Source organism: Elgaria multicarinata, chromosome 4 (genome assembly GCF_023053635.1).
Source record: "Elgaria multicarinata webbii isolate HBS135686 ecotype San Diego chromosome 4, rElgMul1.1.pri, whole genome shotgun sequence".
Taxonomy (NCBI): Eukaryota; Metazoa; Chordata; class Lepidosauria; order Squamata; family Anguidae; genus Elgaria; species Elgaria multicarinata.
The window spans coordinates 113,562,534-113,575,222 of NC_086174.1; positions in this window are offsets into that span (position 1 = coordinate 113,562,534).

Below are 12,689 nucleotides of genomic sequence, written 5' to 3' on the forward strand. Positions count from 1 at the left end.
ATATGCAAATTTGCACTTTTTTTGGTCCCATGGGCCTGTGCCCCAGATTTTTTAGGTTCCAAGCACTGCCTCTGCTTGCTTAGGTCCCCCCGCCCCACTTCACATAATTCAATCAACATTATGTGTGCAGTGGACATGCTCAGTTTTGGACCTCAGTTTTGGACCTCTAGCCCAGGCCTGCTGCCACCCCTCTCTTGTGTGTGGCTTTGGCTGGAGGGTTTCTCCCCCCACCCCATGTAAATGACAGCACTCAGACAACTGAATAAAAATTTGAACACTCATAAAATTAGAATACTCATAGGTATTAGGGAGCTGCTGTCTCCTTCCTTTATTTCTATTACTAATAGCTGTCTCTAGCTCGCTTACTTCCCACATGTACCTCTTTTAGTGATGCTTCAGTTCTTTTTTAGTAACTACTAGCTGTACCCTGCCACGCGTTGCTGTGGCTCAGTCTGGTTAAATTGAAAAGAAAGAAAAGACAAAGCGGATGTTTCTAATATGTTTAATTTCACAATGCTTGTGGATATACAATATTTTTAGTTGTTCCATTGTCTGTGTAGATATAGAGATTGTCTGGTTTGCCGACTCTAGAACACGCAACATATAATTGTCCATGTGAGAAGCAATCTGTGTCTAGATCTAAACCGCACAATTCTAAAGATTGGCCCTGAGCTTTGTTGATGGTGATTGCAAACGCCAATCGAATTGGGAATTGCAATCTCTTAAATTGAAATGGCATATCTGTTGGAATCATAGGAATGCGAGGAATGAGGACATCTTCACCTTTGAAAGGTCCTGTCAAGATTGATCTCCGACTATAACAATTGCCACTTCGTCTATAGTTGGAGCATTGAATCTTCGCACATGTTCTCCAGCAGGCGTTTTGTCAGCATGAATAACAATCTTGTGTGTATCAGATGGCATCATGTCAACTGCTGTTTTGAACAAATGTACTAAATTGTTTTTTTCGTGAAGTAGCTGTTGCAGTTTTGAAACGATGGACCTTTTTATGCCGGTATAAATTCCGCAGCGTGCATTCAATTCATCATTGCCATCACCAATGAAATACATTTGTAGGAATTTATGTTGACTATCTTGAAACAGAAGGAAGGAGCCGGCTTTATGATAAATTTGTCCTTTGACTTTGAAAGTTGGCATAAATGGAGCTGTGATGATTTCTGCGCTGAACGATGTCATTTGGAAGCATGAGTTGTATTTCCTGATGTTAGATAGGAAATGCTTTGATTCTGCAGTATATCCGGCAAGCAAAGTTTGTAATGGCTCTGGTGGTTCTCCAAGTTGAGGCAGTTTAATTTTTCCAGCAGCGCAACACATTCCTTTTGTTTCTCCATTAAATTTAAGAGCCTCTCAGCCTGTCGCGTTCATTCTGTTGAGAACAAAGCAGATCTGAAGCTGTAGAATGCGATTGCTGTGCTCGCAACCGTGCATCCTCAAGTCTGGCTGAACGTTGCTTGGCTGGTTCCTTGGCACGTATTTGAGGCATTCTTTATCTTTTTTTCTTGTTTGCTGATGCCCGTTCTTCCTCAGTCTGATTTGCAATTTCTCGTTGCAGTGCTTCCGCTCTGCGAGTACGACAACCTAAGTGTGATCTTCTGTGAGGCATTATTTGGATGAAGTAAAGCAGATTGTTTGGTTTTTTAAAAAGGATGTTTTTACGGTGAGGAGGTTAGTGGAAACTCCTGGCAGTTACCTTTCTTCAGAACGTGTAACTGTCACAGGTGTGACATCTATATTCACTCAGCCAATTGTGAGATAATATGCAAATAGGAGAGGAGGCAGAGGCAGTGGATTGGCCTACTGGTTGGCGATATCACAATGACTTATAAGAGCAAATAGGAGAGAACATGCAAATAGGAGAGAAGGCAGAGGCAGTGGATTGGCCTACTGGTTGGCGATGTCACAATGACTTATAAGAGCAAATAGGAGAGAACATGCAAATAGGAGAGAAGGCAGAGGCAGTGGATTGGCCTACTGGTTGGCGATGTCACAATGACTTATAAGAGCAAATAGGAGTGAAAATGCAAATAGGAGAGAAGGCAGAGGGAGTGGATTGATCTACTGGTTGGCCATGTCACAATGACTTATAAGAGCAAATAGGAGAGAACATGCAAATAGGAGAAGAGGCAGAGGCAGTGGATTGGCCTACTGGTTGGTGATGTCACAATGATCAGCAGGACTGGTTTTGAGGAGGCCTATTTCTTCGATTTTAAGACAAACCTTTGACCCCATAGAGAACATAGTTACATAACAACGCTCGCGTATTCGAACGCAACGCTGTGTCAAAATTTCAAAGCAATCGGTGAAGAACTTTCGGAGATATAAAAGCATGTTTTTATGGTGAGGAGGTTACTGGAAACTCATGGCAGTTACCTTTCTTCTGAATGTGTAACTGTCACAGGTGTGACATCTATATTCACTCAGCCAATTGCGAGAGAATATGCAAATAGGAGAGGAGGCAGTGGATTGGCCTACTGGTTGGTGATGTCACAATGATCAGCAGGACTGGTTTTGAGGAGGCCTATTTCTTCGATTTTAAGACAAACCTTTGACCCCATAGAGAACATAGTTACATAACAACGGTCACGTATTCGAACGCAACGCTGTGTCAAAATTTCAAAGCAATCGGTGAAGAACTTTCGGAGATATAACGACAGTAACGAACGGTCTTTTTCATTTTTATTTATATAGATATGGGCAAAAATTCTAAGAGTCCCCTAGTCCTGAGAATGATTTTTCCTTATTACACAAAGGCATAACTTGGCTCTGCATGATATTGATTAAAACACTAATTTAGTTTATTGACAGAATTACCAGTAGAAATGAAGATTCATCTGTCACCATCCATTAACTACTATAAGTTACTCTATGCAAAATAAATAAGCAAACAAAGGCAGCCTGTTTCTAATTTTAGTTTGCTTTGTGCAGCTTATTTTGGTTTTGTTAGCTTGCATATTTGCCTCTGCAACTGAAATATATTTTGATGAAGTTGTACTTTCTTGGGTTCTCATTGTATAGCACAGATTTTCTTGAACAACACTGCAAACACAGAGCACAGCATACACAAACACATATGATGCATTCATTTAAAAATCTGTTTAATTGTAAGGTATATCAATTAAAATGTCACCTCCTGTATCAGTATCCATGTAGTATATGTTCAGGTGATAAGATCTACATTGGTCACACCACCAGGCTCTTAAAGAGAAATATAGGAGAACATATGTCCAACATTTGCAATGGCAGATATGGGGGTCTCCTAGTGGGACACTTGATAGAATATCAACACTAGGGTGACCATATGAAAAGGAGGACAAGGCTCCTGTATCTTTAACAATTGCATAGAAAAGGGAATTTCAGCAGGTGTCGTTTGTATGCATGTCGCACCTGGTGAAATTTCCTCTTCATCACAACAGTTAAAGCTGCAGGAGCTATACTGCAGCTATACTGTGACCAGATTTAAAAGAGGGCAGGGCACCTGCAGCTTTAACTGTTGTGACGAAGAGGAAATTTCACCAGGTTTTCCATATAATCAACACATCATTTGTGATTTGTGCTTTTGAGCTAGAGAAAGTACTGCAGCAGAATGCTAAATTACCATTAAAGAAATAATTACATTGGATTCTTGCCCTACACCGCTTGCCCTCCACAGGCCTTAACAAGAAATTAACTTTCTTCCTTTGTTGTAATTGTAAACAAATGAAACTGAAACAAAATCATACATTTATTTTATAATTACATGTGATTTGAAATCTTTCAGGCTAACAAAGAGTTAAGGATTAAAGAGAAAAAAGACTGAGAAAAAAGATGGAATCCCTTTCTATTTCTTTTTCTGCTGCTGCAAGGTTTTTATTCAGTCTCTTGTCAAACAAGTTCTGAGAATTTTTAACTCTGCAACTGTTCACTAGGGATTTCTTGGGAGTTTGAGAGGGTGGTGGAGTCTGGCAGATTCCCACACACGCACTTAGCCTCCCAGACTCTGCTTGCCAAGCCACAGCCACTTACCAGTGGGGTGACCATATGAAAAGGAGGACAGAGCTCCTGTATCTTTAATTACCCACATGTTTAGTTTTTAATGCTTTATGTATGTATGTACTGTGTTTTAGAGTTTTAAATTTTGTATACTTGTTTTTACCTCAATTTTAGAATTTTTGTAAACCACCCAGAGAGCCCTGGCTATGGGAGCGGTATATAAGTGTAATAAATAAATATGGAAAAGGGAATTTCAGCAGGTGTTATTTGTATGCATGTAGCACCTAGTGAAATTTCCTTTTCATCACAACAGTTAAAGCTGCAGGAGCCCTGCCCTCTTTTGTATCTGGACAATATAGCAGGGCTCCTGCAGCTTTAACTGTTGTGACGAAGAAGGAATTTCACCAGGTGCTGCATGCATACAAATGACACCCACTGAAATTCCCCTTTATATACAATGTTAAAAATACAGGAGCCCTGTCTTCCTTTCCATATGGTCACCCTACTTACCAGACCAATTTGCCAGACACTCCCACAGTTCATGAGTCACCATTTTGCATAAAAATGGGGGCTCAGGGATTTCCAGGAATGTAATGTTGCATAAATGGCGGCTATAATGGAGCATTCACACCTGTAACATTGCATAAATGCTCCCTTTACAGCTGCCATTTGAGTAAAGTTAGATTTCTGGAGAGCCCCGAGCTGCAATGTGCTCTTCTAATTGTTGAAAAATATTTATTTGTTGTCTCATTCAAGTTCTATATATTGTTACAGCCCTTTGAAGAAAGCCTAACAATAAAGAGAGAGACCTTGCACCTAACAGTTAATGTAGCCCAGCAATATAGGTACTGTAGCAACAAACAGAAAGTTGTTAAGGGACTAAGATATAGAATCACAGAGTTGAAAGATTTCTTGGTTTATTCTATATACATATAATGTTATCTCCTATCCGAATCTAAAGGAGAACAGCAACCCACTCTACTTGGCAAACCAACGAATACCAAAGGCTTTTACTGGAGAATTGCCCTGCAAACCCAAACCTAAAATACATATAAAAAGTAAAGGTACAAATAAAGATACAAATAAAATAGAACCCTGCATTAGCTTCTTATTGATATTAACAGCGTTCACACTGAGACAAAAGTCTCCTACGTGCAACAAGTCTTTTTCACGATATTCAAAAAGCAATAGATTTTCTCTCAGACATTTATTTACACTTCAGAGATACCAGACCCCAGCTTATTACATGTAAAATGAAGACCTTCTCTCTCACATCCTCTCTTTTTTTAAAAGCAGGATATACCCAGCTATGCCCTAACCCTTTCAGTCAATATTATAGTAATAAAGAAGGGAATGATTCCCCCACCACATTCCCTCACAGCTGATAGAGCTAATCCCCTTATAATGTCTAGGAGAACAGAACAATTCAGTGCATCTGTGGTAACTCCTGCTTTTTCCATTCAGGATGATCAAAGCACATGCCTGCCTAGAAGCCAGGCCACTGTAGTTTGCCCTCTATTCAGGAAGACTGCTCAGAAGGTAACCTTCTGTCTGATATAACCACTGGACACTTTTTCACAGAGAGAAACCATTAGAGCTTATCCATTTTTCCATCGGTCATCAATCTCTTCAGAAACCTGACTGAAAACTGCTGCTCCAGCATGGCTACAGAAAACGGAGAGATTTTGGTTGCAGTCCACACCCTGCTGTGATAATTGCTGTGCTATTAGCCACCTTTGTACCCTTTCCTTAGCCCAAAGCCAACATTAATTGGGTTTGAGGCCTACCCCATGGAGCAACACTGTGCAGCCTTTTAAGTACTTACATTTTTGTTGGCTATCAACAATCAATCTAAGACGTTAATACATCAACTGGACAAATACTAGGGTTTATGTCAGCTCTTGGAACCTTCTTTTTTAATGCTTAATGTTTCTTCATATATTCTACAAAATTAAGGTTGTTGTCTCAGCAGGAATTCAACTGGTGAAGCTTTTACAAAAGGGAGATGCTGTGGGGAAGCTGCACTTGTTGAATATTTGGCATGCAATGGAACCTTGCAAGGAAAAAACCCAGAAAAGGTCATCTTACCTCAAAGAGAAGAAATAGAGATTGTAAAGGAGATGACAGAGTCTTGCTGCAATGCACTGCAGTTTGGCATGTTCTTGCTTGGAGGACTGGGGCCAGATTGAGGCAGCCATATGACCTTTCCCCATATGGTCTTTCTCCTCATTTGACTACTAGAGCAGACTTCTTTCTGGAAGGGAAGGAGAAGAAGTAGGATCCCTGCATCTGTTAGTCATCCAAAATACATCTGGGCCACACTGACCTTTCTCTTCCCATGACTAGCATAATATGGGACCAATGTTGACAGTTTTTTTGAACTCACACATTTTTTCTACTGCAAAGTGGTAAGATAGATCCTATGGGCAGAACTCAACAGGTTTCCTTCTGCAAGCAAAGATCCCGCCAATTCTCTTGCACAAGTGGGACCCACCACTTACACAAGGGGCATTTAGCACTGCCTAAAGGGAGCCCTGAACAGAAACGGTCAGTTCTGGAAGGAGGGAGGTCAGCAGAGTTATCTTATATGAGCTCCGTCAACCTGCCTCCTTGAAGAAATGACTCTTTCCACTCATTTCAGGTTGCTCTGGAAGCTCTAAATCACCATTGCACAAGTGGGGAGGCACTTCCTTAACGCAGTAGGTGGGGAATAAGAGAAGCAGTAAGGACATAAGTGCTCCATTGCATTCTGCCCTATATGTGTTACAAGACTGCCATTGTCAAGCATTTTCTAATTTCTCCTCCCTTCTCCCACCTTTCATTGTATATTGATAAAAAATAAAAATAAGAAAGCAATGAGGGACTGGGAACAATGCTGAGTATTGAGTTCTGCCTTCCTTCTATGGGCATGTCTACATGATTAATTTATCCCAGGGTTGTCTCTAGGTCATCCCTGTGCATCCAAATGAGGCACAACAGATCCTGAGGTCAACCAGGGACAACCACAAACTTTCCCTGGGATAATTGAAACTGGGGATTTCCCAGTTTTTCTGCAGTCCCGGGACAACCCTGAGGACTGTGGGTGGTGTGGCGCAGCATCCCAGGTCCTCAAATGGTCATGGTTGAATGCTTGAGTGCTGATTGGATAGTGGTGAGGGTGTGCCTGGATTGGCTGTGTGAGAGTGGGAGGAGCTGAAGAAATATAGCCTTATATATAGAAAAGCTGGACTGACAGGAAGGGAGAGGGGGGGGAGGCATTGATATGATTCTGTGCAGTGAAGGTTAGAAGTGAAGTGATTCTGTGAAGTGAAGGTTAGAACTTGAACTTTTATTACATGAAGGCAAATGCGACCTGATAGGTATAACTGAAACTTGGTGGGATGACTCCCATGACTGGAATATAGCAATTGAAGGATATAACTTGTTCAAAAAGAACAGAAGAAATAGAAAAGGAGGCGGAGTTGCACTATATGTTAAAAATACCTATCCCTGCACAGAAATACAGGCGGATCAGACTGGGAGCCCCATCGAGAGCATCTGGATTAAAATAAATGGGGCAAGGAATAAAAAAAAACATGATAATCGGAGTCTACTATCAACCACCCAATCAAGGAAAAGACGAGGACAAAACTTTTGAGAAACAAATTGCCAGTGTTTCAAGGAAGTGTGATGTAGTAGTGATGGGGGACTTCAATTACCCTGATATCTTTTGGGAGACAAATACTGCCAAAAGCGGCCCTTCCAAGAAATTCCTGACATGTGTGGGTGATAACTTTCTCCTACAGAAAGTGGAGGAAGGAACTAGAGGGTCGGCAATCCTTGACTTGATATTGACCAATAGGGATGACTTAGTGGATAAAGTGGCAGTTATGGGAACTCTGGGGGAAAGTGACCACGTCATACTTGAATTCTTGATTATAAAGGAGACATAAGCTGAGTGTAGCCATACACATACTCTGGATTTTAGGAAAGCCAATTTTAATAAACTCAGAACTATGATAAGTAAGGTCCCGTGGCAAATGAGCCTAATGAGAAAAGGAGTGCAGGATGGGTGGGAGTATTTTAAAAAGGAAATTTTAAGGGAACAGTTACAAACAATTCCAACCAGGAGAAAAGATAGAAGGCAACAGAGGAAACCAATGTGGCTCCACAAAAAGCTTAGAGATGACCTGAAAACAAAAAAGGATACTTATAGGAAGTGGAAGGAAGTCCAGGCTACAAAAGAAGAGTACAGACAGGTGGCACAGAAGTGCTGAAATGGCATCAGGAAGGCTAAAGCTGAGAATGAGCTGAGATTAGCGAGGGATGCTAAAAGCAATAAAAAGGCTTTCTTCAGATACGTGAGTAGTAAAAGACAGAGGAAAGAAATGGTGGTTCAACTGCTTAATGAGGATGGCAAATTGATAACAGATGACAAAGAAAAGGCTGAAGTGCTCAATTCCTACTTTGGGTCAGTCTTCACCCAAAAGCGAGTCTATCACCCCCCTGGGAAAAGTGAATCAGAAGTTGAGGGGGCAGGATTGCAGTTTGAGATTGATAAACAAATGGTCAAAGAACACCTAATTTCCTTGAATGAGTTCAAATCTCCAGGGTCCAACGAACTGCATCCTAGATTAATGAAGGAGCTAGCAGAAGAACTCTCAGAACCTTTGTCTATTATCTTTGCAAAATCATGGAAGACGGATGAGGTGCCGGACGACTGGAGGAGGGCTAATGTTGTTCCTATCTCAAAAAGGGCAAAAAGGAACCTGGGAACTACAGACCAGTCAGTCTGACATCCATCCCTGGGGAAATTCTGGAGCAGATTATAAAGAAGTCAATCTGTAAACACCTTGAAATCAATGCAGTGATTACTAGAAGCCAACATGGATTTGTCAGGAACAAATCCTGTCAAACTAATTTGATCTCATTTTTTGATAGGATAACCTCCCTTGTGGACTGTGGGAATGCTGTGGACGTCATATATCTTGACTTCAGCAAAGCTTTTGACAAAGTACCACATGACATTCTGATTAACAAACTAGCTAAAAGTGGGCTAGATGGAACAACTATTAGGTGGATTCACAGTTGGCTACAGAATCAGACTCAAAGAGTACTTATCAATGGAAACTTTTCAAACTGGGGAGAGGCAACGAGTGGGGTACCGCAGGGCTCAGTCCTGGGCCCAGTGCTCTTCAACATTTTTATTAATAATTTGGATGAGGAGGTGCAAGGAACGCTTGTCAAATTTGCAGATGGCACAAAATTGGGTGGGATAGCTAATACCTTGGAAGACAGAAACAAACTTCAAAGTGATCTTGATAGGCTGGAGTGATGGGCTGAAAAAAACAGAATGAAATTTAATAGGGATAAATGCCAAGTTCTACATCTAGGAAATAGAAACCAAATGCACAGTTACAAGATGGGGGATACTTGGCTCAGTAATACTACAAGCGAGAAGGATCTTGGAATTGTTGTAGATCACAAGCTGAATATGAGCCAACAGTGCGATATGGCTGTAAGAAAGGCAAATGCTATTTTGGGCTGCATTAATAGAAGTATAGCTTCCAAATCACATGAGGTACTGGTTCCTCTCTATTCGGCCCTGGTTAGGCCTCATCTAGAGTATTGCGTCCAGTTCTGGGCTCCACAATTCAAGAAGGATGCAGACAAGCTGGAGCGTGTTCAGAGGAGGGCAACCAGGATGATCAGGGGTCTGGAAACAAAGCCCTATGAAGAGAGACTGAAAGAACTGGGCATGTTTAGCCTGGAGAAGAGAAGATTGAGGGGAGACATGATAGCACTCTTCAAATACTTAAAAGGTTGTCACACAGAGGAGGGCCAGGATCTCTTCTCAATCCTCCCAGAGTGCAGGATATGGAATAATGAGCTAAAGTTAAATGAAGCCGGATTCTAGCTGGACATCAGGAAAAACTTCCTGACTGTTAGAGCAGTGAGACAATGAAATCAGTTACCTAGGGAGGTTGTGTGCTCTCCCACACTAGAGGCCTTCAAGAGGCAGCTGGACAACCATCTGTCAGGGATGCTTTAGGGTGGATTCCTGCATTGAGCAAGGGGTTGGAGTCGATGACCTTGTAGGTCCCTTCCAACTCTGCTATTCTATGATTCTATAAGTGCAGTTAAGTTGAGTGAAGGTGTATGAATATATGAGAGAAGTGGATGATTATAAGAGAGTTGTATGATTCTGCAAGAAGCAGTTACTGAATAGAAGGTTTGGTGTGGGTTATTGTGCTTTAGAATAGATAGAAGTATTCTATAGTGGAACCTCTTAAAGAAAGAACTGATAGAAACCATTACACTTAGGAACCTTGTAACCATACACAGTTGAACTGAAGAAACCAATAATCTTATGTTCATGCACTTATGTTAATAAATGATAATTACTTTCAAACAACTGGTGTTATCTGTGGAGGAGTGACTGAGGAGAGAACAATTCATGTTGGCAGCGGAATGGGAAACTGAGCGCTTGGTTGCTGGGCTGTGGGGCCTAAAGAATAAAGGTGAGACACAAGCAGCAGCAGTAGGCCAAAACCCTCACACACGTCAACAGCACAGTGGGGATGGAAGTAGGTCCTGGATGCTAGTTGCATGGATAGTCCTGTCAGGTAGATTGTGGGCATCTCAGGTGAAGCCAAAATGACACAGGTGGGCAGGATGTCACAGAGACATGCCCCATATGTCCATATGCATACACACCAATGCAAGCCAGTTTGATGTAATGGTCAGAGTGTTGAATTATGATTGGGGAGAACTAAGTCCAAATCCGTACTCAACCAGGAAGCTCACTGTTTGAGCTTGGGACAGTCACTATCTTTCAGCCCAACCTACTTCACAGGGTTGGGGTTATTAATACATTGTAAATGTATACCAATTCAGGTTCGTTGGAAGAAAGGTTGGATAAAAATGTAATAAGTAAAGTCAACATTTTTATACAGGCCTTGAATTTGCATGGATGCAACTACACAACCCAAATCTTGAATGTATAAGGTGTAGGCAACACTCAAGGGCTTCCTGTTTCTCTAACTCAGCTAGCTCTTAAGGTCCAGACTGTTACTCTCTTAATATTTTAAGGGCCTTGCTAGACAACAGGGTAGCCCGGTATGAGCCCCGGGCCGCCCCCTGTGCCCGCACAGTGGATCCTGGGCTCAGGCAGGGGTAACCACCCCTCTTGGCCTGGGATAACCGGCACAGCTTCTGGCCCGGTATTTCCTGCGGTCTCGGGCTGAGCCTGAGACCGCGGGCATATAGCCTGTTCCACCGCTTTTCCCGGCTACTGCATTTACTCGTGAGTAGCCGGGGAAAGCGGCAGACGGTGCGCAGTGTTCTGCAGTTACCTAGGGAGGCAGGGTGGGGAGATGGGGGGGGAAACGGAGCCAGGGGGGATGGCGGGAAACGGAGCTGGGGGGGGATGGGGATCGGAGATCACGAGGGGGAGAAATCGGGGGCAGGGGGAGCAGGGAACCCTTTTTTTAAAAAAAAAACCCAAAACATTTACCTTTATCGTTGGTGCGCTCCTGTGCACATGGCCCCTTTAAACCATAAAAAATGGCTGACACAACGGGTCTTTCCTGCAGCCCGTCGCGTCTTACGTGTAGACAGGGGCGACGGCCCGCGCTACTTTTAGCATGGGCTGGCCCCTTCTCCCACATGGATTTGCAGGTAGGTCTAGCAAGGCCCAAAGATTAAAATAGTGTAGATGGGTATACATCTCTTGTTAATATGACTGCTTGCTAATACACAGCTTGAAACAGTTGATATTGCCTCAAAGGGAGCTAACGGTTAGGATAAGTTTTTTCCTCTTAGGGCAATTTGCAGGGATGGAGTCTGAGTCTACTACTGCTCTGTGAAGAGAATTTAAGGGAAAGAAAGGAAGCAGTTTGCAGTTTGGAATAGGGCTAGAGAGATGGGTATGTTTATGCTGAAGTTGAGCTAGACTGGAGGCAGCTGGGCTTGGGGGACCACATTGTTGCTTTGGGGCTCCTCTTTCAATTTGCAAGAAGAATCAGAGGGTTTTGTTGCATGTTTTTAGTCATCTGTTTGCTTGCACCATGCTGTACTTGTATTTTTGTAAACAAGGGAGATATTAACAAAGACTGTATACGTCTTGATTGTTCTCTCATCCAAAGCATACTAAATGCTTCAGTGCTGCCCTTCGATTGCTTATTGCTCAGGGAAGTAAGGAAGAAGCACTCCACAACAGATCAAACTTATCCTTTGGTATTTATCAACAAATGCATTTCATAAGACTGGATGGTGTGAAATGTACATAAGTCTGTTCCTTTGGTCACTCGAGACATTGGCAAAGAGAGATACTTGAAGGAAAAACAAAAATAAGAAAATGATGAATTTTAATGTGTGCATTGGGCATACTGCAGACTTTCAGGAAACATTTGAGAGGGAAACAAAACAAAATGAGAACTATTGAGAAGTGCTGGAGAAATCTGGAACCCAAACTATAACGTTTTGCATCTGAATAGCAAAAGTAGCACAACTTTATATAGCTTCTTAATCCTACCATCAAAATGTTGGTGAAGACCATGGATCATCTAGTCATCTGCCTAGGGGCCACCTAGCTTCCTGTTCCAGAGCAAGAACCATCGAGCCACAAATCAGTCTATAACATTTCTGGACAAACTGTGACATATTTGGGCTGTACCACTTCAGATTGCAAATGGGGTCTCACATTAATTTACCAGAAC